We start from the raw sequence: 27,077 nt of genomic DNA, 5'->3' as shown, positions 1-27,077 counted from the left end.
CAGTTTAATGAGGAAGTATTGGATTATAAATGCAAACTCTGCTGCCAGAAAGGTCATATCAGATTGTGTTGTTTGCAGACGCAACAGAGGAAGACTCCTTGAACAAAAAATGGCGGACTTACCTGCTGAAAGAGTGTTGCCTACTGAAGCCCCTTTCACTCATGTTGGCATTGATTATTTTGGGCCCATTGAAGTTAAAAGAGGCAGAAGTCTTCTCAAAAGATATGGAGTGCTCTTCACCTGCATGACTAGTCGTGCTGTACACTTGGAAGTAGCATACACATTGGATACAGACTCCTGTATCAATTCAGTGAGAAGGTTCATCTGCAGACGAGGTCCAGTTTCAACTCTCAGGTCTGACAATGGAACTAACTTTGTTGGAGCCAGCCGTGAGCTCAAGGAAAATCTGACTGCTCTGAATCATGGTAAAATTCAAAAAGCCTTTCTTCAGGATCGCATAGAATGGAGATTTAACACACCATCAGCTTCCCATCAGGGTGGTGTCTGGGAGTAGAGCTGAAGATCTTTGCCCGAACCCGACGGGACCCGTCGGGACCCGACGGGCTCGGGCGGGTTCGGGCTTCATTTCTAACATTTTACACGGGCTCGGGGCGGGCTCGGGCTTCCGCTCCGGCTTTGTGAGGTAAATGAGCGGTCAAGTTCAAATCAGTAGCGCAGGATCGCGCTGAATTCATTTACAGTGGATTTAATGATTTTTCTCATCAAAAACATGTAGCCTAATCTTGGTGAGTAGGTTTTTCAATGTATAACTAAATATGAATCGAGTCTTACATAATTTAGACAGAGGATATAGACTAATGTTGGCAGTAATGGAGAGAAGTGCCGACGCAAATCCCGCGAAGCCTGCCTCTTAATTTCGTTATTGCCAAATACCCATCTTAATTCAGAATGTATTATCTTAATTTAATTCGTTAAGAAATAATAATTTTATTGGCATATTTATAGTGTATTGCATAAGCCTATTTAGAATGAGATGTTACAATGTTACAGATTAGGCTACTTATTTCTTTGTTTCAACTTCCAAGTGGCGTGTAGATTATTAGTCATGAATAAATAATGTTAAAACCTGTGTAAATTTCTCATTCTTGACAAAAGCTGTGTGTGTGCGCACATTTAAATAATGTCGGGCTGTAAACGGGTTCGGGCTTTTAAAAAGCTGTCAATCTAAATGTACGTTCGGGTTCGGGCTGCATTCTGTCGGGCTCCGGACATTTCGGGCCTAACTTTTAAGGCCCGATTACAGCTCTATCTGGGAGCGCTTGATTCGCTCAGTGAAGAGTGTTCTTACCTCAGTCCTTAAACAGCAGACCTTGGACGATGAAGCACTCCAAACCCTTTTTTGCGAAGTTGAAGCAATATTGAATGATAGGCCTATTACAAGGGCCTCAGATGATTCAAATGACCTGGAAGCTTTGACGCCGAATCACATTCTGTTGTTGAAAGGTAAACCGATTATGCCACCAGGATTATTTGAGAGAAATTATCTGTATGTCAGAAAAAGATGGAAGCAGATACAGTACATGGCGGAACTCTTCTGGAAGAGATGGATTTCTGAGTACCTGCCATTGATGCAACGGAGAGACAAAAATGGACAACACTAAGAAGTAATCTTACATCTGGAGATGTTGTTCTTGTGGCAGATGCTACAGCTTCAAGAGGATCTTGGATGATGGGGAAAGTTTTGGATGTCAAATAAGATGTGAATGGGGTTGTGCGCTCTGTCCGCCTCCAAACGAAGACCAGCATCTTGGAGAGGCCCGTGACGAAGCTGTGCCTGCTGCTGGAGGCGGCAGCATAATCACATGAATTGACAATCTCTCTCTTTCTTTTTGTCTACCTCTATTATTCTCTTTCTTTTTCTTTTCTTTGCAGGTGCGGCAAGACATCTGTACCTGATGTAGTTAGAATAGATAGTGTGTAGCTCCGTTTAAAGAGTTCAGTAATTGTGATAATATCCAATTAGGGGCCGGAGTGTTGGAGCCACATTAGTTTATATTCAAGTAGTGGTAATTTGTTATAATTTTCTAATTAATTTGTGTACTATTATGATTAGCTCAAATTAGTAATATATATTTTGACATTATTCTTTTTGTTGTTTATTTATTAATAGTCTTTTATTTATATGTTTAGTCTTTATTTTTTGGTTAGTTTAATAATTACAATACTTGATTTATACACCTGAGGGCAGTAGTGGGCACAGGTAAAGGTGAATATAGGTAGGAAGTAGGAGGTGTCCTATAGCACCTGGGTGACGGGCATATGGTTTTTACCAGCGTGAGAGATGCTGTATTGTCTGCTCAGTGGGAACAAATAAACCAGCCACAAGTCTGAATCCAGTTTAAATTTGTTTTATTACTCACCTGCGTACATCACCTGCCCAGGGTGCTAGAAGTTGTCGTTTGAAGGTTTGATTTAAGTTTAATTTTTCTTTGTTTTGTTGACAAATGGCCACTACACCGCCAGATCTACATATCTTAGCAAGCTTATAAATGAGAATCATAATAACCCTCGTTTCCTCTTTAGCACAGTTGCGAAACTGACTAGAAACAAAGAACAAACAGAAACCAATAGTAAACTTCAACACAATAGTAACGACTTCATGAACTTCTTTTCTAACAAAATTTCGGCTATTAGGGAAAACATCGTAGCTACCCAGGCAGCCACCACTCTACCCATTAGTTCACTTAACACTAGACTACCATACGAACATCTTGATTCATTTAAACCTATTACAATAGATGAGCTCTCTAAACTAGTCACATCATCCAAATCATCGTCCTGTATATTAGACCCCGTTCCCACAAAACTACTTAAAGAAGTATTCCCTGTAGTGTCAACCCCGGTTCTAAATATCTTTAACTCATCGCTAGAAATAGGATACGTTCCAACAGCTTTCAAACTAGCAGTTATTAAACCGCTGATTAAAAAACCACAGCTTGACCAAGGAGAACTTAATAACTTTAGACCAATCTCAAATCTCCCTTTTCTTTCGAAAATATTAGAAGAGGTAGTGGCAAGCCAGTTACGCACATTCTTGACAAATAATAGTACATATGAAAAGTTCCAATCAGGATTCAGGCCCCACCATAGCACAGAGACAGCGTTGCTTAGAGTTACAAATGACCTCCTATTAACATCCGATCGTGGTGAAATCTCAATTCTTATATTACTAGACCTTAGTGCAGCCTTTGACACAATAGATCACAGAATCTTACTCAATAGACTAGAAAACTATGTTGGTATCAGTGGTAAGGCGCTAGCCTGGTTTAGGTCATATCTAACCAATCGCTATCACTTTGTTTATGTAAATGAGGAAGAGTCATATCACTCCCTGGTTAAATACGGTGTACCGCAGGGATCAGTTTTAGGTCCTATCCTGTTCTCGTTATACATGTTACCCCTAGGAGACATTATCAGGAAACATAACGAAACAGCGAAACACACACATTTTCTAAGCTAAAAGACTGCATTAGCGATGTTAGTGACTGGATGGCACATAACTTTCTTAAGCTCAACTCCAATAAGACAGAGGTACTTATTATTGAACCAAATCGCTATAAACATAATATGTCAGATTACAAATTGCACATAGATGGCTGTACTGTGGTGCCATCTTCCACGGTTAGGAACTTAGGTGTGATGTTCGACAGCAACTTATCCTTTGATAGTCATATCACCAACGTCTGCCGCACAGCATTCTTCCATCTTAGAAATATCTCAAAAATACGCCATATACTGTCTACATCTGACGCAGAGAAGCTTATTCATGCTTTTATGAGCTCTAGAATAGACTATTGTAACTCGCTACTCGGGGGATGCCATTCAAATCAGGTCAACAAGCTTCAGCTAGTTCAAAACGCTTCTGCAAGGGTACTTACTCGATCTAAGAAGTATGACCACATAAGCCCAATTCTGGCATCTTTACACTGGCTACCAGTTAAATATCGCATCCAATTTAAAATATCACTAATCACCTACAAAGCTTTAAATGGCTTAGCCCCCTCATATCTTAGAGAATTACTATCAGAATACAATCCATCACGCACACTACGGTCGCAAAATTCTGGCCTATTGATTATCCCTAGACTATCAAAAGTGTCTAAAAGTGGAAGATCCTTTTCCTACTTAGCCCCTTAGCTCTGGAATGATTTACCAACCGATGTCCGAGAATCAGACACAGTCGATCATTTTAAATCTAGACTTAAAACTTTTCTCTTCAACAAAGCATTCGCATAATTTGTCTAGTAAAGGTTCTTAAACATCCTCTACACAACTGAAGGCACAACTTAAAGAGATTGTTCAATGAAAATTCTTTCATAATATACTCATCCTCGTGTTGTTTTTAACCTGTATGCATTAGTTTTTTTTCTGATTAACACAAAAGAAAATATTTTGAGGAATGATGGTAAACCCACAGCAGATAGTGACCATTGACTCCCATTGTAGGAATAAAAAATTATGGAATTTTATAGGTACCATCAACTGTGTGCTAATTATAAATTTTAAAAATATTTTCTTCATTTATGAAGATACTTCTAAAATATTTTTTTCCTACTATGGAAGTCAATGGTAATTTATTTCATTATTTGCTTTACAGGATTGCAGAGCTGATATGATGACAACTTAAACATCCTCTACACAACTGAAGGCACAACTTAAAGAGATAGTTCAATGAAAATTATGTCATCATTTACTCATCCTCGTGTTGTTATAAACCTGTATACATTAGTTTTTTTCTGATTAACACAAAATGAAATATTTTGAGGAATGATGGTAAACCCACAGCAGATAGTGACCATTGACTTCCATAGTAGGAATAAAAAAATGATGGAATTTAATAGGTACCATCAGCTGTGTGCTTATTGTAATTTTTCAAAATATTTTCTTCATCATTTATCAAGATACTTCTAAAATATATTTTTCCTACTATGGAAGTCAATGGTAATTTATTTCATTATTTGCTTTACAGGATTAGAGAGCTGATATGATGACAACTTAAACATCCTCTACACAACTGAAGGCACAACTTAAAGAGATAGTTCAATGAAAATTAAATCATGTCATCATTTACTCATCCTCGTGTTGTTTTAAACCTGTATGCATTAGCTTTTTTCTGATTAACACAAAATAAAATATTTTGAGGAATGATGGTAAACCCACAGCAGATAGTGACCATTGACTCCCATAGTAGGAATAAAAAAATGATGGAATTTAATAGGTACCATCAGCTGTGTGCTAATTGTAATTTTTCAAAATATTTTCTTCATCATTTATCAAGATACTTCCAAAATATTTTTTCCTACTATGGAAGTCAATGGTAATTTATTTCTTTATTTGCTTTACAGGCTTGTAGAGCTGATATGATGACGACTTAAACATCCTTGACACAACTGAAGGCACAACTTAAAGAGATAGTTAATGAAATATCTGTCATCATTTACTCATCCTCGTGTTGTTTTAAACCTGTATGCATTCGTTTTTTTCTGATTAACACAAAAGAAAATATTATATTTTCAAAAAATTTATTTTGTGTAATTTATTTCATTATTTGCTTTACAGGATTGCAGAGCTGATATAATGACAACTTAAACATCAATTGAAGGCACAACTTAAAGAGATAGTTCAATGAAAATTATGTCATCATTTACTCATCCTCGTGCTGTTTTAAACCTGTATACATTAGTTTTTTTCTGATTAATACAAAATAAAATATTTTGAGGAATGATGGTAAACCCACAGCAGATAGTGACCATTGACTCCCATAGTAGGAATAAAAAAATGATGGAATTTTATAGGTACAATCAACTGTGTGCTAATTATAATTTTTAAAAATATTTTCTTCATCATTTATCAAGATACTTCTAAAATATTTTTTTCCTACTATGGAAGTCAATGGTAATTTATTTCATTATTTGCTTTACAGGATTGCAGAGCTGATATGATGACGACTTAAACATCCTTTACACAACTGAAGGCACAACTTAAAGAGATAGTTCAATGAAAATTATGTCATCATTTACTCATCCTCGTGTTGTTTTAAACCTGTATACATTAGTTTTTTTCTGATTAACACAAAATAAAATATTTTGAGGAATGATGGTAAACCCACAGCAGATAGTGACCATTGAGTCCCATAGTAGGAATAAAAAATGATGGAATTTTATAGGTTCAATGAAAATTCTTTCATAATTTACTCATCCTTGTGTTGTTTTAAACCTGTATGCATTAGTTTTTTTCTGATTAACACAAAAGAAAATATTTTGAGGAATGATGGTTAACCCACAGCAGATAGTGACCATTGACTCCCATAGTAGGAATAAAAAAATGATGGAATTTTATAAGTACCATCAACTGTGTGCTAATTATAATTTTTTTTAAATATTTTCTTCATTATTTATCAAGATACTTCTAAAATATTTTTTTCCTACTATGGAAGTCAATGGTAATTTATTTAATTATTTGTTTTACAGGCTTGCAGAGCTGATATGATGACAACTTAACATCCTCTACACAACTGAAGGCACAACTTAAAGAGATAGTTCAATGAAAATTATGTCATCATTTACTCATCCTTGTGTTGTTTTAAACCTGTATACATTAGTTTTTTTCTGATTAACACAAAATAAAATATTTTGAGGAATGATGGTAAACCCACAGCAGATAGTGACCATTGACTCCCATAGTATGAATAAAAATGATGGAATTTTATAGGTGCAATCAACTATGTGCTAATTATAATTTTTTAAAATATTTTCTTCATTATTTATCAAGATACTTCTAAAATATTTTTTCCTACTATGGAAGTCAATGATAATTTATTTCATTATTTGCTTTACAGGCTTGCAGAGCTGATATGATGACGGCTTAAACATCCTCTACACAACTGAAGGCACAACTTAAAGAGATAGTTCAATGAAAATTATGTCATCATTTACTCATCCTCGTGTTGTTTTAAACCTGTATACATTAGTTTTTTTCTGATTAACACAAAAGAAAATATTTTGAGGAATGATGGTAAACCCACAGCAGATAGTGACCATTGACTCCCATAGTAGGAATAAAAAAATGATGGAATTTAATAGGTACCATCAGCTGTGTGCTTATTGTAATTTTTCAAAATATTTTCTTCATCATTTATCAAGATACTTCTAAAATATATTTTTCCTACTATGGAAGTCAATTGTTATTTATTTCATTATTTGCTTTACAGGATTGCAGAGCTGATATGATGACAACTTAAACATCCTCTACACAACTGAAGGCACAACTTAAAGAGATAGTTAATGAAATATCTGTCATCATTTACTCATCCTCGTGTTGTTTTAAACCTGTATACATTAGTTTTTTTCTGATTAACACAAAAGAAAATATTTTGAGGAATGATGGTAAACCCACAGCAGATAGTGACCATTGACTCCCATAGTAGGAATAAAAAAATGATGGAATTTAATAGGTACCATCAGCTGTGTGCTTATTGTAATTTTTCAAAATATTTTCTTCATCATTTATCAAGATACTTCTAAAATATATTTTTCCTACTATGGAAGTCAATTGTAATTTATTTCACTATTTGCTTTACAGGATTGCAGAGCTGATATGATGACAACTTAAACATCCTCTACACAACTGAAGGCACAACTTAAAGAGATAGTTCAATGAAAATTAAATTATGTCATCATTTACTCATCCTCGTGTTGTTTTAAACCTGTATGCATTAGCTTTTTTCTGATTAACACAAAATAAAATATTTTGAGGAATGATGGTAAACCCACAGCAGATAGTGACCATTGACTCCCATAGTAGGAATAAAAAAATGATGGAATTTAATAGGTACCATCAGCTGTGTGCTAATTGTAATTTTTCAAAATATTTTCTTCATCATTTATCAAGATACTTCCAAAATATTTTTTCCTACTATGGAAGTCAATGGTAATTTATTTCTTTATTTGCTTTACAGGCTTGTAGAGCTGATATGATGACGACTTAAACATCCTTGACACAACTGAAGGCACAACTTAAAGAGATAGTTAATGAAATATCTGTCATCATTTACTCATCCTTGTGTTGTTTTAAACCTGTATGCATTCGTTTTTTTCTGATTAACACAAAAGAAAATATTATATTTTCAAAAAATTTATTTTGTGTAATTTATTTCATTATTTGCTTTACAGGATTGCAGAGCTGATATAATGACAACTTAAACATCAATTGAAGGCACAACTTAAAGAGATAGTTCAATGAAAATTATGTCATCATTTACTCATCCTCGTGCTGTTTTAAACCTGTATACATTAGTTTTTTTCTGATTAATACAAAATAAAATATTTTGAGGAATGATGGTAAACCCACAGCAGATAGTGACCATTGACTCCCATAGTAGGAATAAAAAAATGATGGAATTTTATAGGTACAATCATCTGTGTGCTAATTATAATTTTTCAAAATATTTTCTTCATCATTTATCAAGATACTTCCAAAATATTTTTTCCTACTATGGAAGTCAATGGTAATTTATTTCTTTATTTGCTTTACAGGATTGCAGAGCTGATATGATGACGACTTAAACATCCTTGACACAACTGAAGGCACAACTTAAAGAGATAGTTAATGAAATATCTGTCATCATTTACTCATCCTTGTGTTGTTTTAAACCTGTATGCATTCGTTTTTTTCTGATTAACACAAAAGAAAATATTATATTTTCAAAAAATTTATTTTGTGTAATTTATTTCATTATTTGCTTTACAGGATTGCAGAGCTGATATAATGACAACTTAAACATCAATTGAAGGCACAACTTAAAGAGATAGTTCAATGAAAATTATGTAATCATTTACTCATCCTCGTGTTGTTTTAAACCTGTATACATTAGTTTTTTTCTGATTAACACAAAATAAAATATTTTGAGGAATGATGGTAAACCCACAGCAGATAGTGACCATTGAGTCCCATAGTAGGAATAAAAAATGATGGAATTTTATAGGTTCAATGAAAATTCTTTCATAATTTACTCATCCTTGTGTTGTTTTAAACCTGTATGCATTAGTTTTTTTCTGATTAACACAAAAGAAAATATTTTGAGGAATGATGGTTAACCCACAGCAGATAGTGACCATTGACTCCCATAGTAGGAATAAAAAAATGATGGAATTTTATAAGTACCATCAACTGTGTGCTAATTATAATTTTTTTTAAATATTTTCTTCATTATTTATCAAGATACTTCTAAAATATTTTTTTCCTACTATGGAAGTCAATGGTAATTTATTTAATTATTTGTTTTACAGGCTTGCAGAGCTGATATGATGACAACTTAACATCCTCTACACAACTGAAGGCACAACTTAAAGAGATAGTTCAATGAAAATTATGTCATCATTTACTCATCCTTGTGTTGTTTTAAACCTGTATACATTAGTTTTTTTTCTGATTAACACAAAATAAAATATTTTGAGGAATGATGGTAAACCCACAGCAGATAGTGACCATTGACTCCCATAGTATGAATAAAAATGATGGAATTTTATAGGTGCAATCAACTATGTGCTAATTATAATTTTTTAAAATATTTTCTTCATTATTTATCAAGATACTTCTAAAATATTTTTTCCTACTATGGAAGTCAATGATAATTTATTTCATTATTTGCTTTACAGGCTTGCAGAGCTGATATGATGACGGCTTAAACATCCTCTACACAACTGAAGGCACAACTTAAAAAGATAGTAAATGAAATCTCTGTCATCATTTACTCATCCTTGTGTTGTTATAAACCTGTATACATTAGTTTTTTTCTGATTAACACAAAATGAAATATTTTGAGGAATGATGGTAAACCCACAGCAGATAGTGACCATTGACTTCCATAGTAGGAATAAAAAAATGATGGAATTTATTCGGTACCATCAGCTGTGTGGTAATTATAATTTTTCAAAATATTTTCTTCATCATTTATTAAGATACTTCCAAAATATTTTTTCCTACTATGGAAGTCAATGGTAATTTATTTCATTATTTGCTTTACAGGCTTGCAGAACTGATATGATGACGACTTAAACATCCTCGACACAACTGAAGGCACAACTTAAAGAGATAGTTAATGAAATCTCTGTCATCATTTACTCATCCTCGTGTTGTTTTAAACCTGTATACATTAGTTTTTTTCTGATTAACACAAAAGAAAATATTTTGAGGAATGATGGTAAACCCACAGCAGATAGTGACCATTGACTCCCATAGTAGGAATAAAAAAATGATGGAATTTAATAGGTACCATCAGCTGTGTGCTTATTGTAATTTTTCAAAATATTTTCTTCATCATTTATCAAGATACTTCTAAAATATATTTTTCCTACTATGGAAGTCAATTGTTATTTATTTCATTATTTGCTTTACAGGATTGCAGAGCTGATATGATGACAACTTAAACATCCTCTACACAACTGAAGGCACAACTTAAAGAGATAGTTAATGAAATATCTGTCATCATTTACTCATCCTCGTGTTGTTTTAAACCTGTATACATTAGTTTTTTTCTGATTAACACAAAAGAAAATATTTTGAGGAATGATGGTAAACCCACAGCAGATAGTGACCATTGACTCCCATAGTAGGAATAAAAAAATGATGGAATTTAATAGGTACCATCAGCTGTGTGCTTATTGTAATTTTTCAAAATATTTTCTTCATCATTTATCAAGATACTTCTAAAATATATTTTTCCTACTATGGAAGTCAATTGTAATTTATTTCACTATTTGCTTTACAGGATTGCAGAGCTGATATGATGACAACTTAAACATCCTCTACACAACTGAAGGCACAACTTAAAGAGATAGTTCAATGAAAATTAAATTATGTCATCATTTACTCATCCTCGTGTTGTTTTAAACCTGTATGCATTAGCTTTTTTCTGATTAACACAAAATAAAATATTTTGAGGAATGATGGTAAACCCACAGCAGATAGTGACCATTGACTCCCATAGTAGGAATAAAAAAATGATGGAATTTTATAGGTACAATCATCTGTGTGCTAATTATAATTTTTCAAAATATTTTCTTCATCATTTATCAAGATACTTCCAAAATATTTTTTCCTACTATGGAAGTCAATGGTAATTTATTTCTTTATTTGCTTTACAGGATTGCAGAGCTGATATGATGACGACTTAAACATCCTTGACACAACTGAAGGCACAACTTAAAGAGATAGTTAATGAAATATCTGTCATCATTTACTCATCCTTGTGTTGTTTTAAACCTGTATGCATTCGTTTTTTTCTGATTAACACAAAAGAAAATATTATATTTTCAAAAAATTTATTTTGTGTAATTTATTTCATTATTTGCTTTACAGGATTGCAGAGCTGATATAATGACAACTTAAACATCAATTGAAGGCACAACTTAAAGAGATAGTTCAATGAAAATTATGTCATCATTTACTCATCCTCGTGTTGTTTTAAACCTGTATACATTAGTTTTTTTCTGATTAACACAAAATAAAATATTTTGAGGAATGATGGTAAACCCACAGCAGATAGTGACCATTGAGTCCCATAGTAGGAATAAAAAATGATGGAATTTTATAGGTTCAATGAAAATTCTTTCATAATTTACTCATCCTTGTGTTGTTTTAAACCTGTATGCATTAGTTTTTTTCTGATTAACACAAAAGAAAATATTTTGAGGAATGATGGTTAACCCACAGCAGATAGTGACCATTGACTCCCATAGTAGGAATAAAAAAATGATGGAATTTTATAAGTACCATCAACTGTGTGCTAATTATAATTTTTTTTAAATATTTTCTTCATTATTTATCAAGATACTTCTAAAATATTTTTTTCCTACTATGGAAGTCAATGGTAATTTATTTAATTATTTGTTTTACAGGCTTGCAGAGCTGATATGATGACAACTTAACATCCTCTACACAACTGAAGGCACAACTTAAAGAGATAGTTCAATGAAAATTATGTCATCATTTACTCATCCTTGTGTTGTTTTAAACCTGTATACATTAGTTTTTTTTCTGATTAACACAAAATAAAATATTTGGAGGAATGATGGTAAACCCACAGCAGATAGTGACCATTGACTCCCATAGTATGAATAAAAATGATGGAATTTTATAGGTGCAATCAACTATGTGCTAATTATAATTTTTTAAAATATTTTCTTCATTATTTATCAAGATACTTCTAAAATATTTTTTCCTACTATGGAAGTCAATGATAATTTATTTCATTATTTGCTTTACAGGCTTGCAGAGCTGATATGATGACGGCTTAAACATCCTCGACACAACTAAAGGCACAACTTAAAAAGATAGTAAATGAAATCTCTGTCATCATTTACTCATCCTTGTGTTGTTATAAACCTGTATACATTAGTTTTTTTCTGATTAACACAAAATGAAATATTTTGAGGAATGATGGTAAACCCACAGCAGATAGTGACCATTGACTTCCATAGTAGGAATAAAAAAATGATGGAATTTATTAGGTACCATCAGCTGTGTGGTAATTATAATTTTTCAAAATATTTTCTTCATCATTTATTAAGATACTTCCAAAATATTTTTTCCTACTATGGAAGTCAATGGTAATTTATTTCATTATTTGCTTTACAGGCTTGCAGAACTGATATGATGACGACTTAAACATCCTCGACACAACAGAAGGCACAACTTAAAGAGATAGTTCAATGAAAATTATGTCATCATTTACTCATCCTCGTGTTGTTTTAAACCTGTATACATTAGTTTTTTTCTGATTAACACAAAATAAAATATTTTGAGGAATGATGGTAAACCCACAGCAGATAGTGACCATTGAGTCCCATAGTAGGAATAAAAAATGATGGAATTTTATAGGTTCAATGAAAATTCTTTCATAATTTACTCATCCTTGTGTTGTTTTAAACCTGTATGCATTAGTTTTTTTCTGATTAACACAAAAGAAAATATTTTGAGGAATGATGGTTAACCCACAGCAGATAGTGACCATTGACTCCCATAGTAGGAATAAAAAAATGATGGAATTTTATAAGTACCATCAACTGTGTGCTAATTATAATTTTTTTTAAATATTTTCTTCATTTATCAAGATACTTCTAAAATATTTTTTTCCTACTATGGAAGTCAATGGTAATTTATTTAATTATTTGTTTTACAGGCTTGCAGAGCTGATATGATGACAACTTAACATCCTCTACACAACTGAAGGCACAACTTAAAGAGATAGTTCAATGAAAATTATGTCATCATTTACTCATCCTTGTGTTGTTTTAAACCTGTATACATTAGTTTTTTTTCTGATTAACACAAAATAAAATATTTTGAGGAATGATGGTAAACCCACAGCAGATAGTGACCATTGACTCCCATAGTATGAATAAAAAATGATGGAATTTTATAGGTGCAATCAACTATGTGCTAATTATAATTTTTTAAAATATTTTCTTCATTATTTATCAAGATACTTCTAAAATATTTTTTCCTACTATGGAAGTCAATGATAATTTATTTCATTATTTGCTTTACAGGCTTGCAGAGCTGATATGATGACGGCTTAAACATCCTCGACACAACTAAAGGCACAACTTAAAGAGATAGTAAATGAAATCTCTGTCATCATTTACTCATCCTTGTGTTGTTATAAACCTGTATACATTAGTTTTTTTCTGATTAACACAAAATGAAATATTTTGAGGAATGATGGTAAACCCACAGCAGATAGTGACCATTGACTTCCATAGTAGGAATAAAAAAAATGATGGAATTTAATAGGTACCATCAGCTGTGTGGTAATTATAATTTTTCAAAATATTTTCTTCATCATTTATTAAGATACTTCCAAAATATTTTTTCCTACTATGGAAGTCAATGGTAATTTATTTCATTATTTGCTTTACAGGCTTGCAGAACTGATATGATGACGACTTAAACATCCTCGACACAACTGAAGGCACAACTTAAAGAGATAGTTAATGAAATCTCTGTCATCATTTACTCATCCTCGTGTTGTTTTAAACCTGTATACATTAGTTTTTTCTGATTAACACAAAAGAAAATATTTTGAGGAATGATGGTAAACCCACAGCAGATAGTGACCATTGACTCCCATAGTAGGAATAAAAAAATGATGGAATTTAATAGGTACCATCAGCTGTGTGCTTATTGTAATTTTTCAAAATATTTTCTTCATCATTTATCAAGATACTTCTAAAATGTATTTTTCCTACTATGGAAGTCAATTGTAATTTATTTCATTATTTGCTTTACAGGATTGCAGAGCTGATATGATGACAACTTAAACATCCTCTACACAACTGAAGGCACAACTTAAAGAGATAGTTCAATGAAAATTAAATTATGTCATCATTTACTCATCCTCGTGTTGTTTTAAACCTGTATACTTTAGCTTTTTTCTGATTAACACAAAATAAAATATTTTGAGGAATGATGGTAAACCCACAGCAGATAGTGACCATTGACTCCCATAGTAGGAATAAAAAAATGATGGAATTTAATAGGTACCATCAGCTGTGTGCTAATTGTAATTTTTCAAAATATTTTCTTCATCATTTATCAAGATACTTCCAAAATATTTTTTCCTACTATGGAAGTCAATGGTAATTTATTTCTTTATTTGCTTTACAGGCTTGTAGAGCTGATATGATGATGACTTAAACATCCTTGACACAACTGAAGGCACAACTTAAAGAGATAGTTAATGAAATATCTGTCATCATTTACTCATCCTCGTGTTGTTTTAAACCTGTATGCATTCGTTTTTTTCTGATTAACACAAAAGAAAATATTATATTTTCAAAAAATTTATTTTGTGTAATTTATTTCATTATTTGCTTTACAGGATTGCAGAGCTGATATAATGACAACTTAAACATCAATTGAAGGCACAACTTAAAGAGATAGTTCAATGAAAATTATGTCATCATTTACTCATCCTCGTGCTGTTTTAAACCTGTATACATTAGTTTTTTTCTGATAAACACAAAATAAAATATTTTGAGGAATGATGGTAAACCCACAGCAGATAGTGACCATTGACTCCCATAGTAGGAATAAAAAAATGATGGAATTTTATAGGTACAATCAACTGTGTGCTAATTATAATTTTTAAAAATATTTTCTTCATCATTTATCAAGATACTTCTAAAATATTTTTTTCCTACTATGGAAGTCAATGGTAATTTATTTCATTATTTGCTTTACAGGATTGCAGAGCTGATATGATGACGACTTAAACATCCTTTACACAACTGAAGGCACAACTTAAAGAGATAGTTCAATGAAAATTCTTTCATCATTTACTCATCCTCGTGTTGTTTTAAACCTGTATGCATTAGTTTTTTTCTGATTAACACAAAACAAAATATTTTGAGGAATGATGGTAAACCCACAGCAGATAGTGACCATTGACTCCCATAGTAGGAATAAAAAATGATGGAATTTTATAGGTTCAATGAAAAATCTTTCATAATTTACTCATCCTTGTGTTGTTTTAAACCTGTATACATTAGTTTTTTTCTAAATGACACAAAATAAAATATTTTGAGGAATCATGGTAAAATCACAGCAGATAGTGACCATTGACTCCCATAGTAGGATTAAAAAAATGATGGAATTTAAGAGGTACCATCAGCTGTGTGCTAATTATAATCTAATAACAATGTTTCACAATATTTTCTTCATCATTTATAAAGATACTTCCAAAATATTTTTTTCCTACTATGGAAGTCAATGGTAATTTATTTCATTATTTGCTTTACAGGCTTGCAGAGCTGATATGATGACGACTTAAACATCTTCGACACAACTGAAGGCACAACTTAAAGAGATAGTTCAATGAAAATTCTTTCATAATTTACTCATCCTCGTGTTGTTTTAATCCTGTATGCATTAGTTTTCTTCTGATTAACACAAAAGAAAATATTTTGAGGAATAATGGTAAACCCACAGCAGATAGTGAGCATTGACTCCCATAGTAGGAATAAAAAAATTATGGAATTTTATAGGTTCAATGAAAATTCTTTCATAATTTACTCATCCTTGTGTTGTTTTAAACCTGTATACATTAGTTTTTTTCTGAGTAACACAAAAGAAAATATTTTGAGGAATGATGGTAAACCCACAGCAGATAGTGACCATTGACTCCCATAGTAGGAATAAAAAATGATGGAATTTTATAGGTACCATCAACTGTGTGCTAATTATAATTTTTTTAAATATTTTCTTCATCATTTATCAAGATACTTCTAAAATATTTTTTTCCTACTATGGAAGTCAATGGTAATTTATTTCATTATTTGCTTTACAGGCTTGCAGAGCTGATATGATGACGACTTAAACATCTTCGACACAACTGAAGGCACAACTTAAAGAGATAGTTCAATGAAAATTCTTTCATAATTTACTCATCCTCGTGTTGTTTTAATCCTGTATGCATTAGTTTTCTTCTGATTAACACAAAAGAAAATATTTTGAGGAATAATGGTAAACCCACAGCAGATAGTGAGCATTGACTCCCATAGTAGGAATAAAAAAATTATGGAATTTTATAGGTTCAATGAAAATTCTTTCATAATTTACTCATCCTTGTGTTGTTTTAAACCTGTATACATTAGTTTTTTTCTGAGTAACACAAAATAAAATATTTTGAGGAATGATGGTAAACCCACAGCAGATAGTGACCATTGACTCCCATAGTAGGAATAAAAAATGATGGAATTTTATAGGTACCATCAACTGTGTGCTAATTATAATTTTTTTAAATATTTTCTTCATCATTTATCAAGATACTTCTAAAATATTTTTTTCCTACTATGGAAGTCAATGGTAATTTATTTCATTATTTGCTTTACAGGCTTGCAGAGCTGATATGATGACGACTTAAACATCTTCGACACAACTGAAGGCACAACTTAAAGAGATAGTTCAATGAAAATTCTTTCATAATTTACTCATCCTCGTGTTGTTTTAAACCTGTATGCATTAGTTTTCTTCTGATTAACACAAAAGAAAATATTTTGAGGAATAATGGTAAACCCACAGCAGATAGTGACCATTGACTCCCATAGTAGGAATAAAAAAATGATGGAATTTTATAGGTACCATCAACTGTGTGCTAATTATAATTTTTTTAAAAAAATTTTCATCATTTATCAAGATACTTCTAAAAAAATTTTTTCCTACTATGGAAGTCAATGGTAATTTTTTTCATTATTTGCTTTACAGGCTTGCAGAGATGATATGATGACGACTTAAACATCTTCGACACAACTGAAGGCACAACTTAAAGAGATAGTTCATTGAAAATTCTTTCATAATTTACTCATCCTTTATAGGTTCAATGAAAATTCTTTCATACTTTTCTCATCCTTGTGTTGTTTTAAACCTGTATACATTAGTTTTTTTCTGATTAACACAAAATAAAAAAATTTGAGAATTGATGGTAAACCCACAGCAAATAGTGACCATTGACTCCCATAGTAGAAATAAAATAATTATAGAATTTTATAGGTACAATCAACTGTGTGCTAATTATAATTTTTAAAATATTTTCTTCATCATTTATCAAGATACTACTAAAATATTTTTTTCCTACCATGGCAGTCAATGGTAATTTATTTCATTATTTGCTTTACAGGATTGCAGAGCTGATATCATGACAACTTTTATACATCCTCTACACAACTGAAGGCACAACTTAAAGAGATAGTTCAATGAAAATTCTTTCATAATTTACTCATCCTTGTGTTGTTTTAAACCTGTATACATTAGTTTTTTTCTGATTAACACAAATACAGCAGATAGTGACCATTGACTCCCATAGTAGGAATAAAAAAAATGATGGAATTTAATAGGTACGATCAGCTGTGTGCTAATTATAATTTTTAAAATATTTTCTTCATCATTTATAAAGATACTTCCAAAATATTTTTTTCCTACTATGGAAGTCAATGGTAATTTATTTCATTATTTGCTTTACAGGCTTGCAGTGCTGATATGATGACGACTTAAACATCTTCGACACAACTGAAGGCACAACTTAAAGAGATAGTTCAATGAAAATTCTTTCATAATTTACTCATCCTCGTGTTGTTTTAAACCTGTATACATTAGTTTTTTTCTGATTAATACAAAATAAAATATTTTGAGGAATGATGGTAAACCCACAGCAGATAGTGACCATTGACTCCCATAGTAGAAATAAAATAATTATAGAATTTTATAGGTACAATCAACTGTGTGCTAATTATAATTTTTAAAATATTTTCTTCATCATTTATCAAGATACTACTAAAATATTTTTTTCCTACTATGGAAGTCAATGTTAATTTATTTCATTATTTGCTTTACAGGCTTGCAGAGCTGATATGATGACGACTTAAACATCCTCGACACAACTGAAGGCACAACTTAAAGAGATAGTTCAATGAAATCTCTTTCATAATTTACTCATCCTTGTGTTGTTTTAAACCTGTATACATTAGTTTTTTTCTGATTAACACAAAATAAAATATTTTGAGGAATGATGGTAAACCCACAGCAGATAGTGACCATTGACTCCCATAGTAGGAATAAAAAATGATGGAATTTAATAGGTACCATCATCTGTGTGCTAATTATAATCTAATAATAATGTTTCACAATATTTTCTTCATCATTTATAAAGATACTTCCAAAATATTTTTTTCCTACTATGGAAGTCAATGGTTATTTATTTCATTATTTGCTTTACAGGCTTGCAGAGCTGATATGATGACAACTTAAACATCTTCGACACAACTGAAGGCACAACTTAAAGAGATAGTTCAATGAAAATTCTTTCATAATTTACTCGATTCGAGAGACACTTCAAAACTAATGTGGCAACGCCATGCCATGGGAGAACGCTTACAGAAAGGACGCATTCATGGGAAAAAATGACATAAATAAATAATTAAATATTTAAACGCTTACAGCACCTGGTATTCCCAGGCTGTCTCCCATCCAAGTACTAACCAGGTCCGACCCTGCTTGGCTTCCGAGATCAGACGAGAGCGGGCGTGCTCTGGGTGGTGTGGCTGTAAGCGAGTGCTGACTCGATTCGAGAGACAGTTCAAGACTAATGTGGCAACACAATGACATCGGTAAATGCTTACAAAAAGGACGTAATTATGGGAAAAAATGACATAAATAAATAAATTATTAATTAAACGCTTACAGCACCTGGTATTCCCAGGCGGTCTCCCATTCAAGTACTAACCAGGCCCGACCCTGCTTGGCTTTCGAGATCAGACGAGAGCTGGCGTGCTCAGGGTGGTGTGGCCGTAAGCAAGTGCCGACTCGATTCGATAGACACTTCAAGACTTATGTGGCAACGCCATGACATCAGTGAACGCTTACAGAAAGAACGCATTAATGGGAAAAAATGACATAAATAATTAATTAATTGCTTACAGCACCTGGTATTCCCAGGAGGTCTCCCATCCAAGTACTAACCAGGCCCGATCCTGCTTGGCTTCCGAGATCAGACGAGAGCGGGCGTGCTCAGGGTGGTGTGGCCCTGAGCGAGTGCGGACTCGATTCGAGAGACACTTCAAAACTAATGTGGCAACGCCATGCCATGGGAGAACGCTTACAGAAAGGACGCATTCATGGGAAAAAATGACATAAATAAATATTTAATTAATTAAATGCTTACAGCACCTGGTATTCCCAGGCGGTCTCCCATCCAAGTACTAACCAGGCCCGATCCTGCTTGGCTTCCATATCAGACGAGAGCGGGCGTGCTCAGGGTGGTGTGGCCGTAAGCGAGTGCTGACTCAATTCGAGAGACACTTCAAAACTAATGTGGCAACGCAATGACATTGGTAAATGCTTACAGAAAGGACGCATTCATGGGAAAAAATGACATAAATAAATAATTAATTCATTAATTAAATGCTTACAGCACCTAGAATTCCCAGGCGGTCTCCCATCCAAGTACTAACCAGGCCGGACCCTGCTTGGCTTCCGAGATCAGACGAGAGCGGGCGTGCTCAGGGTGGTGTGGCCTTAAGCGAGTGCTGACTCGATTCGATAGACACTTCAAGACTTATGTGGCAACGCCATGACATCAGTGAACGCTTACAGAAAGAACGCATTCATGGGAAAAAATGACATAAATAATTTATTAATTAAATGCTTACAGCACCTGGTATTCCCAGGCGGTCTCCCATCCAAGCACTAACCAGCAGGCACGTGCACACATAGACATCAAAGGGGGCTTGAGCACCTGCCCTTTTTATTCCTGGAGAGAAAGTGCCCTTTTTTTCTGGGGTGCTTTTTAAAAAAAATAATAATAATATGATCATTATTCATATAACAACTGATGTCTGTCTGTTTCTTGTGTTTTGCTTATTTCATTTAACATGAATTTATTCAGAAATCATTTAAATAAAATGTAAACTCTTATATAAAGAAAAATAGCGCTATTTGTGGCACACAAACGGTTAACAGATGAGTCCCGCCTCCAAAATTCAAATCGCTAATATGATTGGCTTTACCTTTCCTTAGTCCCCCCTCTCTAACTTACTTGGCTTTATGATTGGTTTGTCTACACTCGTGCTGCATCATTCGCGCTTCAAGCGCCAAAGCTCAGCCCGAAGAACGAGACGCGATCATGTGCATGATTATGCAGGCAGCTACCGTACCGGTAAGTGTGTGAGGAAGAAAGCATTCTTATATTAACAGTTTTATGCACAAAATATGGGACACGTTGTTACACATAACGATTCAGGGACATTGTTTTCATGGCAATCCCATATTAACCTGAAGAGTTGCAAACTTGTAACAGTGTAGTGTAGTTTAAACAGACTGCTCATAAAATAATAAAGCACAAACAATAAAATAATTGCTAACTGCAGTAGTAAGCTTTTTTGTTTGCGTTTTTTGTAATGGCTGTTAAATAAGTATAATGTGTTATACTGGAGTGCTGGAGTAGATTGGGAAGAATTCTGATGGTTCAGTATTTTACTTGCCCAGTCTGAATTTTCACTGACATCACAAAAAAGTAAAATATAAATACAAATAAAATAGGCCTAATCTATATTTGTTGTTTCTGACGTGTGTAACCCCTAATAAATATGAAACCTAAGATTAAAGGTGCCATAGGATGTGTTGCCATAATATGTTAAATTGTTCTTTGACAATTACATAGAATGTTGCTTTATTAAGTGCAAAAATTATCCAGAAACGTTTTTACATGTCTATTTACAACCCTAGAATTTGTCATTTGAATGAAATGGTCTATTTTTGCCCTATTTGAAAGGGTCATGAATAATAATGTTGAGCTCTGGTCTGAGGCTCATGCCAGAAGCTCAAATTAGTAAACGGACCTTATATTTTGAGCCCTTATCAGACAAAAATACATTTTGAGTAACAACTAATCAGCTAAACGCTAGCATATGATATAGCATTTATTGGCATGTAGCGCTAACTCAGCAGTCACAACTTTGTTTTTAGCATTTTAACAAATTTGTAATTAATGTGTAATTTAATGTTTTCAAAACATGCACATTGTGTAATGGCTTCCTTTGCTGCTCTATAAACCTAGACTACTAAGGAGATGGTGTCTGTGTGAACAACTGATTATTTTGATTAACAATTGCGTGAGTTTGAGGAAGATAAAATGAATTAACTTTTTTAATATTTTTTTTAAAAAGGAAGTCAGAATTGCGTTAATATAAATACTTTTTTTATATATAATTATGAGAAGTGCCCTTTATTTCACTTGAGCCCCTGCCCCTCAAAATGTCTGTGCACGTCCCTGCTAACCAGGCCCGACCCTGCTTGGCTTCCGAGATCAGACGAGAGCGGGCGTGCTCAGGGTGGTGTGGCCGTAAGCGAGTGCGGACTAGATTCGAGAGACACTTCAAAACTAATGTGGCAACGCCATGCCATGGGAGAACGCTTACAGAAAGGACGCATTCATGGGAAAAAATGACATAAATAAATATTTAATTAATTAAATGCTTACAACACCTGGTATTCCCAGGCGGTCTCCCATCCAAGTACTAACCAGGCCCGACCCTGCTTGGCTTCCGAGATCAGACGAGAGCGGGCGTGCTCAGGGTGGTGTGGCCGTAAGCGAGTGCTGACTTGATTCGAGAGACACTTCAAGACTAATGTGGCAATGCAATGACATCGGTAAATGCTTACAAAAAGGACGTAATTATGGGAAAAAATGACATAAATAAATAATTAATTAATTAAATGCTTACAGCACCTGGTATTCCCAGGCGGTCTCCAATCCAAGTACTAACCAGGCCCGACCCTGCTTGGCTTCCGAGATCAGACGAGAGCGGGCGTGCTCAGGGTGGTGTGGCCGTAAGCAAATGCTGACTCGATTCGAGAGACACTTCAAGACTAATGTGGCAACGCCATGCCATCAGCCTATGCTTACAGAAAGGATGCATTTACAAAAAATTACATAAATAAATAATTAATTAATTAAAAGCTTACAGCACCTGGTATTCCCAGGCGGTCTCCCCTCCAAGTACTTACCGGGCCCGACCCTGCTTGGCTTACAAGATCAGACGAGAGCGGGCGTGCTCAGGGTGGTGTGGCCGTAAGCGAGTGCTGACTCGATTCGAGAGACACTTCAAGTCTAATGTGGCAACGCCATGACATCGGTGAATGCTTACAAGAAGGAAGCATTCATGGGAAAAAATGACATGAATAAATAAATAATTAATTAAAAGCTTACAGCACCTGGTATTCCCAGTCGGTCTCCCATCCAAGTACTAACCGGGCTCGACCCTGCTTGGCTTCCGAGATCAGACGAGAGCGGGCGTGCTCAGGGTGGTGTGGCCGTAAGCAAGTGCCGACTCGATTCGAGAGACACTTCAAGACTAATGTGACAACGCAATGACATCGGTAAATGCTTACAAAAAGGACGTAATTATGGGAAAAAATGACATTAATAAATAAATTATTAATTAAATGCTTACAGCACCTGGTATTCCCAGGCGGTCTCCCATTCAAGTACTAACCAGGCCCGACCCTGCTTGGCTTCCGAGATCAGACGAGAGCGGGCGTGCTCAGGGTGGTGTGGCCGTAAGCGAGTGCCGACTCGATTCGATAGACACTTCAAGACTTATGTGGCAACGCCATGACATCAGTGAACGCTTACAGAAAGAACGCATTCATGGGAAAAAATGACATAAATAATTTATTAATTAAATGCTTACAGCACCTGGTATTCCCAGGCGGTCTCCCATCCAAGTACTAACCAGGCCCGACCCTGCTTGGCTTCCGAGATCAGACAAGAGCGGGCGTGCTCAGGGTGGTGTGGCCGTAAACGAGTGCTGACTCGATTCGAGAGACACTTCAAAACTAATGTGGCAACGCCATGCCATGGGAGAACGCTTACAGAAAGGACGCATTCATGGGAAAAAATGAGATAAATAAATATTTAATTAATTAAATGCTTACAGCACCTGGTATTCACAGGCAGTCTACCATCCAAGTACCAACCAGGCCCGACTCTGCTTGGCTTCCGAGATCAGACGAGAGCGGGCGTGCACAGGGTGGTGTGGCCGTAAGCGAGTGCTGAGTCGATTCGAGAGACACTTCAAGACTAATGTGACAACGCAATGACATCGGTAAATGCTTACAAAAAGGACGTAATTATGGGAAAAAATGACATTAATAAATAAATTATTAATTAAATGCTTACAGCACCTGGTATTCCCAGGCGGTCTCCCATTCAAGTACTAACCAGGCCCGACCCTGCTTGGCTTCCGAGATCAGACGAGAGCAGGCGTGCTCAGGGTGGTGTGGCCGTAAGCGAGTGCCGACTCGATTCGATAGACACTTCAAGACTTATGTGGCAACGCCATGACATCAGTGAACGCTTACAGAAAGAACGCATTCATGGGAAAAAATGACATAAATAATTAATTAATTAAATGCTTACAGCACTTGGTATTCCCAGGCGGTCTCCCATCCAAGTACTAACCAGGCCCGACCCTGCTTGGCTTTCGAGATCAGACGAGAGCGGGCATGCTCAGGGTGGTGTGGCCGTAAGCGAGTGCCGAGTGGATTCGATAGACACTTCAAAACTAATGTGGCAACGCCATGCCATGGGAGAACGCTTACAGAAAGGACGCATTCATGGGAAAAAATGACATAAATAAATAAATAATTAATTAAATGCTTACAGCACCTGGTATTCCCAGGCGGTCTCACATCCAAGTACTAACCAGGCCCGACCCTGCTTGGCTTCAATGATCAGACGAGACCGGGCGTACTCAGGGTGGTGTGGCCGTAAGCGAGTGCTCACTCGATTCGATAGACACTTCAAGACTTATGTGGCAACGCCATGACATCAGTGAACGCTTACAGAAAGAACGCATCCATGGGAAAAAATGACATAAATAATTAATTAATTAAATGTTTACAGCACCTGGTATTCCCAGGCGGTCTCCCATCCAAGTACTAACCAGGCCCGACCCTGCTTGGCTTCCGAGATCAGACAAGAGCGGGCGTGCTCAGGGTGGTGTGGCCGTAAACGAGTGCTGACTCGATTCGAGAGACACTTCAAAACTAATGTGGCAACGCCATGCCATGGGAGAACGCTTACAGAAAGGACGCATTCATGGGAAAAAATGACATAAATAAATTATTAATTAAATAAATGCTTACAGCACCTAGTATTCCCAGGCGGTCTCCCATCCAAGTACTAACCAGGCCCGACCCTGCTTGGCTTCCGAGATCAGAAGAGAGCGGGCGTGCTCAGGGTGGTGTGGCCGTAAGCGAGTGCTGACTCGATTCGATAGACACTTCAAGACTTATGTGGCAACGCCATGACATCAGTGAACGTTTACAGAAAGAACGCATTCATGGGAAAAATGACATAAATAATTAATTAATTAAATGCTTACAGCACCTGGTATTCCCAGGCGGTCTCCCATCCAAGTACTAACCAGGCCCGACCCTGCTTGGCTTCCGAGATCAGACGAGAGCGGGCGTGCTCAGGGTGGTGTGGCCGTAAGCAAATGCTGACTCGATTCGAGAGACACTCCAAGACTAATGTGGCAACGCCATGCCATCAGCCTATGCTTACAGAAAGGATGCATTTACAAAAAATTACATAAATAAATAATTAATTAATTAAAAGCTTACAGCACCTGGTATTCCCAGGCGGTCTCCCCTCCAAGTACTTACCGGGCCCGACCCTGCTTGGCTTACAAGATCAGACGAGAGCGGGCGTGCTCAGGGTGGTGTGGCCGTAAGCGAGTGCTGACTCGATTCGAGAGACACTTCAAGTCTAATATGGCAACGCCATGACATCGGTGAATGCTTACAAGAAGGAAGCATTCCTGGGAAAAAATGACATGAATAAATAAATAATTAATTAACAGCTTACAGCACCTGGTATTCCCAGTCGGTCTCCCATCCAAGTACTAACCGGGCCCAACCCTGCTTGGCTTCCGAGATCAGACGAGAGCGGGCGTGCTCAGGGTGGTGTGGCTGTAAGCAAGTGCCGACTCGATTCGAGAGACATTTCAAGACTAATGTGGCAATGCCATGACCGGTAAATGCTTACAGAAAGGACGCATTCATGGGAAAAAATGACATAAATAAATATTTAATTAATTAAATGCTTACAGCATCTGGTATTCCCAGGCAGTCTCACATCCAAGTACTAAACAGGCCCGACCCTGCTTGGCTTCCGAGATCAGACGAGAGCGGGCGTGCTCAGGGTGGTGTGGCCGTAAGCGAGTGCCGACTCGATTCGAGAGACACTTCAAGACTAATGTGGCAACGCCATGACATCGGTGAACGCTTACAGAAAGGACGCATTCATGGGAAAAAATGACATAAATAATTAATTAATTAAATGCTTACAGCACCTGGTATTCCCAGGCGTTCTCTCCTCCAAGTCCCTATGCCGACCAATCATTGAGCGCCGTTGAGCGAGTTGAGCTGCTCAACCAACCAATCACTGAGCTCTGATGAGCAGGTCGCTTCCTCAACCCACCAATCGGATGGCGCCGAAGCTTTGAATATTAAGTGAGTGACAAACGTAAATAATAACACTACTATGATCATTTGATTGAGATCGGTTACAGCAAACAAGAGGTAAGTCCAGTATATTTACCAGTATATTCATATAAATGCTTTCTAACCGTTTTTTGTATGGATTCGCGTGGATTTACGTGCAGTAATTACAAAGTTATTGAAGTTTTAAAAGCTTTAATAGTGTCAGGCTCAAGAAAACAGAAGATCCCAATGCAGTAAACAGAAGGTTTTATTTAAATAATAATGTGGGTAAACAGACAATAGCGCGTCTGGGCATAAAGCCACCCCAGGGCAGACGGCTGAGGCGGGGAGCACACACGTTCGGGCTCCGGCCAGACAGCGAACGGTGGGAGAGAGTATATGTGGGGGCCAACCACAAAAGGCCAGATGACAGTCCGACTACAGGCACTCGAGGCAGATGGAAGAGGAGATCCTGTGGCGGGCAGAGAGAGAGCGTTAGTGGTGCTGAAGGGAGAAGCCGTGCAGCTTCAGTGCTGAAGGACCCTCCTACTGGACAGCGGCAATGCCGCGGCGAGTGTGCGCTGCTGTAAGCACAAAAGGCAGTCAATAAAACAGGCAGGCAGTTAAGCAGGCAGAAGGAGAGTGGTCCGTAACTGGTGAGTGAGAGACAGTCTCTTGGCGCTTTTCCATTGCATAGTACCCCACGGTTTAGTTTAGTTTGGGTCGGGTCAGCTCACCTCACTTTGGCGTGGTTAGCTTTTCCATCGAGTTTAGTATCACTTCGTAGTGGGAGGGATTATAGGCGTGTCGTTATATTTACGCTGCCTACTGCTGTGACATCATACACGTGAGAGCGTTGTTGTACATTCCCATACATTCATTTATTTCTCAGTCTACCACAAAATTAAAATTGGCCACCACAAATAGATGTTTGCACATCGCGTTTATAACTACCTCTGTCTCACATGACAGTTTCTGTTCAAACACCCGACCCGTGGCGTCAGTCGACGTTG

The 27,077-nt window shown here is 35.6% G+C and overlaps 8 non-coding genes and 13 pseudogenes across 8 annotated transcripts; all 21 read right to left on the bottom strand.

Moving 5' to 3' along the window:
• Nucleotides 1-19,007: 19,007 nt before the first annotated feature.
• LOC135742533 (5S ribosomal RNA) lies at nt 19,008-19,126 on the bottom strand (annotated as a pseudogene).
• Nucleotides 19,127-19,251: 125 nt separating this feature from the next.
• On the bottom strand, nt 19,252-19,370 carry LOC135742435 (5S ribosomal RNA; annotated as a pseudogene).
• A 117-nt stretch (nt 19,371-19,487) lies between these two features.
• On the bottom strand, nt 19,488-19,606 carry LOC135742467 (5S ribosomal RNA; annotated as a pseudogene).
• Nucleotides 19,607-19,731: 125 nt separating this feature from the next.
• LOC135742574 (5S ribosomal RNA) lies at nt 19,732-19,849 on the bottom strand (annotated as a pseudogene).
• A 129-nt stretch (nt 19,850-19,978) lies between these two features.
• LOC135742569 (5S ribosomal RNA) lies at nt 19,979-20,097 on the bottom strand (annotated as a pseudogene).
• Nucleotides 20,098-22,047: 1,950 nt separating this feature from the next.
• On the bottom strand, nt 22,048-22,166 carry LOC135741799 (5S ribosomal RNA). Its single transcript, XR_010529643.1, has one exon. It is a non-coding gene; the product is annotated as a 5S ribosomal RNA (ribosomal RNA).
• A 125-nt stretch (nt 22,167-22,291) lies between these two features.
• Nucleotides 22,292-22,410, bottom strand: LOC135742176 (5S ribosomal RNA; annotated as a pseudogene).
• A 122-nt stretch (nt 22,411-22,532) lies between these two features.
• On the bottom strand, nt 22,533-22,651 carry LOC135742531 (5S ribosomal RNA; annotated as a pseudogene).
• A 125-nt stretch (nt 22,652-22,776) lies between these two features.
• Nucleotides 22,777-22,895, bottom strand: LOC135742233 (5S ribosomal RNA; annotated as a pseudogene).
• A 125-nt stretch (nt 22,896-23,020) lies between these two features.
• Nucleotides 23,021-23,139, bottom strand: LOC135741773 (5S ribosomal RNA). Its single transcript, XR_010529618.1, has one exon. It is a non-coding gene; the product is annotated as a 5S ribosomal RNA (ribosomal RNA).
• Nucleotides 23,140-23,260: 121 nt separating this feature from the next.
• Nucleotides 23,261-23,379, bottom strand: LOC135742132 (5S ribosomal RNA). Its single transcript, XR_010529961.1, has one exon. It is a non-coding gene; the product is annotated as a 5S ribosomal RNA (ribosomal RNA).
• A 125-nt stretch (nt 23,380-23,504) lies between these two features.
• Nucleotides 23,505-23,623, bottom strand: LOC135742578 (5S ribosomal RNA; annotated as a pseudogene).
• Nucleotides 23,624-23,748: 125 nt separating this feature from the next.
• On the bottom strand, nt 23,749-23,867 carry LOC135741963 (5S ribosomal RNA). The gene has a single exon (XR_010529799.1). It is a non-coding gene; the product is annotated as a 5S ribosomal RNA (ribosomal RNA).
• A 121-nt stretch (nt 23,868-23,988) lies between these two features.
• LOC135742427 (5S ribosomal RNA) lies at nt 23,989-24,107 on the bottom strand (annotated as a pseudogene).
• A 125-nt stretch (nt 24,108-24,232) lies between these two features.
• On the bottom strand, nt 24,233-24,351 carry LOC135742545 (5S ribosomal RNA; annotated as a pseudogene).
• A 121-nt stretch (nt 24,352-24,472) lies between these two features.
• LOC135741981 (5S ribosomal RNA) lies at nt 24,473-24,591 on the bottom strand. The gene has a single exon (XR_010529816.1). It is a non-coding gene; the product is annotated as a 5S ribosomal RNA (ribosomal RNA).
• A 125-nt stretch (nt 24,592-24,716) lies between these two features.
• Nucleotides 24,717-24,835, bottom strand: LOC135742010 (5S ribosomal RNA). Its single transcript, XR_010529843.1, has one exon. It is a non-coding gene; the product is annotated as a 5S ribosomal RNA (ribosomal RNA).
• A 120-nt stretch (nt 24,836-24,955) lies between these two features.
• LOC135742887 (5S ribosomal RNA) lies at nt 24,956-25,074 on the bottom strand. The gene has a single exon (XR_010530290.1). It is a non-coding gene; the product is annotated as a 5S ribosomal RNA (ribosomal RNA).
• A 122-nt stretch (nt 25,075-25,196) lies between these two features.
• LOC135742532 (5S ribosomal RNA) lies at nt 25,197-25,315 on the bottom strand (annotated as a pseudogene).
• Nucleotides 25,316-25,440: 125 nt separating this feature from the next.
• LOC135741761 (5S ribosomal RNA) lies at nt 25,441-25,559 on the bottom strand. The gene has a single exon (XR_010529606.1). It is a non-coding gene; the product is annotated as a 5S ribosomal RNA (ribosomal RNA).
• A 123-nt stretch (nt 25,560-25,682) lies between these two features.
• On the bottom strand, nt 25,683-25,801 carry LOC135742581 (5S ribosomal RNA; annotated as a pseudogene).
• Between the last annotated feature and the right edge of the window lie 1,276 nt (nt 25,802-27,077).

Source organism: Paramisgurnus dabryanus, chromosome 13 (genome assembly GCF_030506205.2).
Source record: "Paramisgurnus dabryanus chromosome 13, PD_genome_1.1, whole genome shotgun sequence".
Lineage (NCBI taxonomy): Eukaryota > Metazoa > Chordata > Actinopteri > Cypriniformes > Cobitidae > Paramisgurnus > Paramisgurnus dabryanus.
Note: the sequence above shows the minus strand (reverse complement) of the source record. Positions and strands in the feature narration are given on the sequence as shown.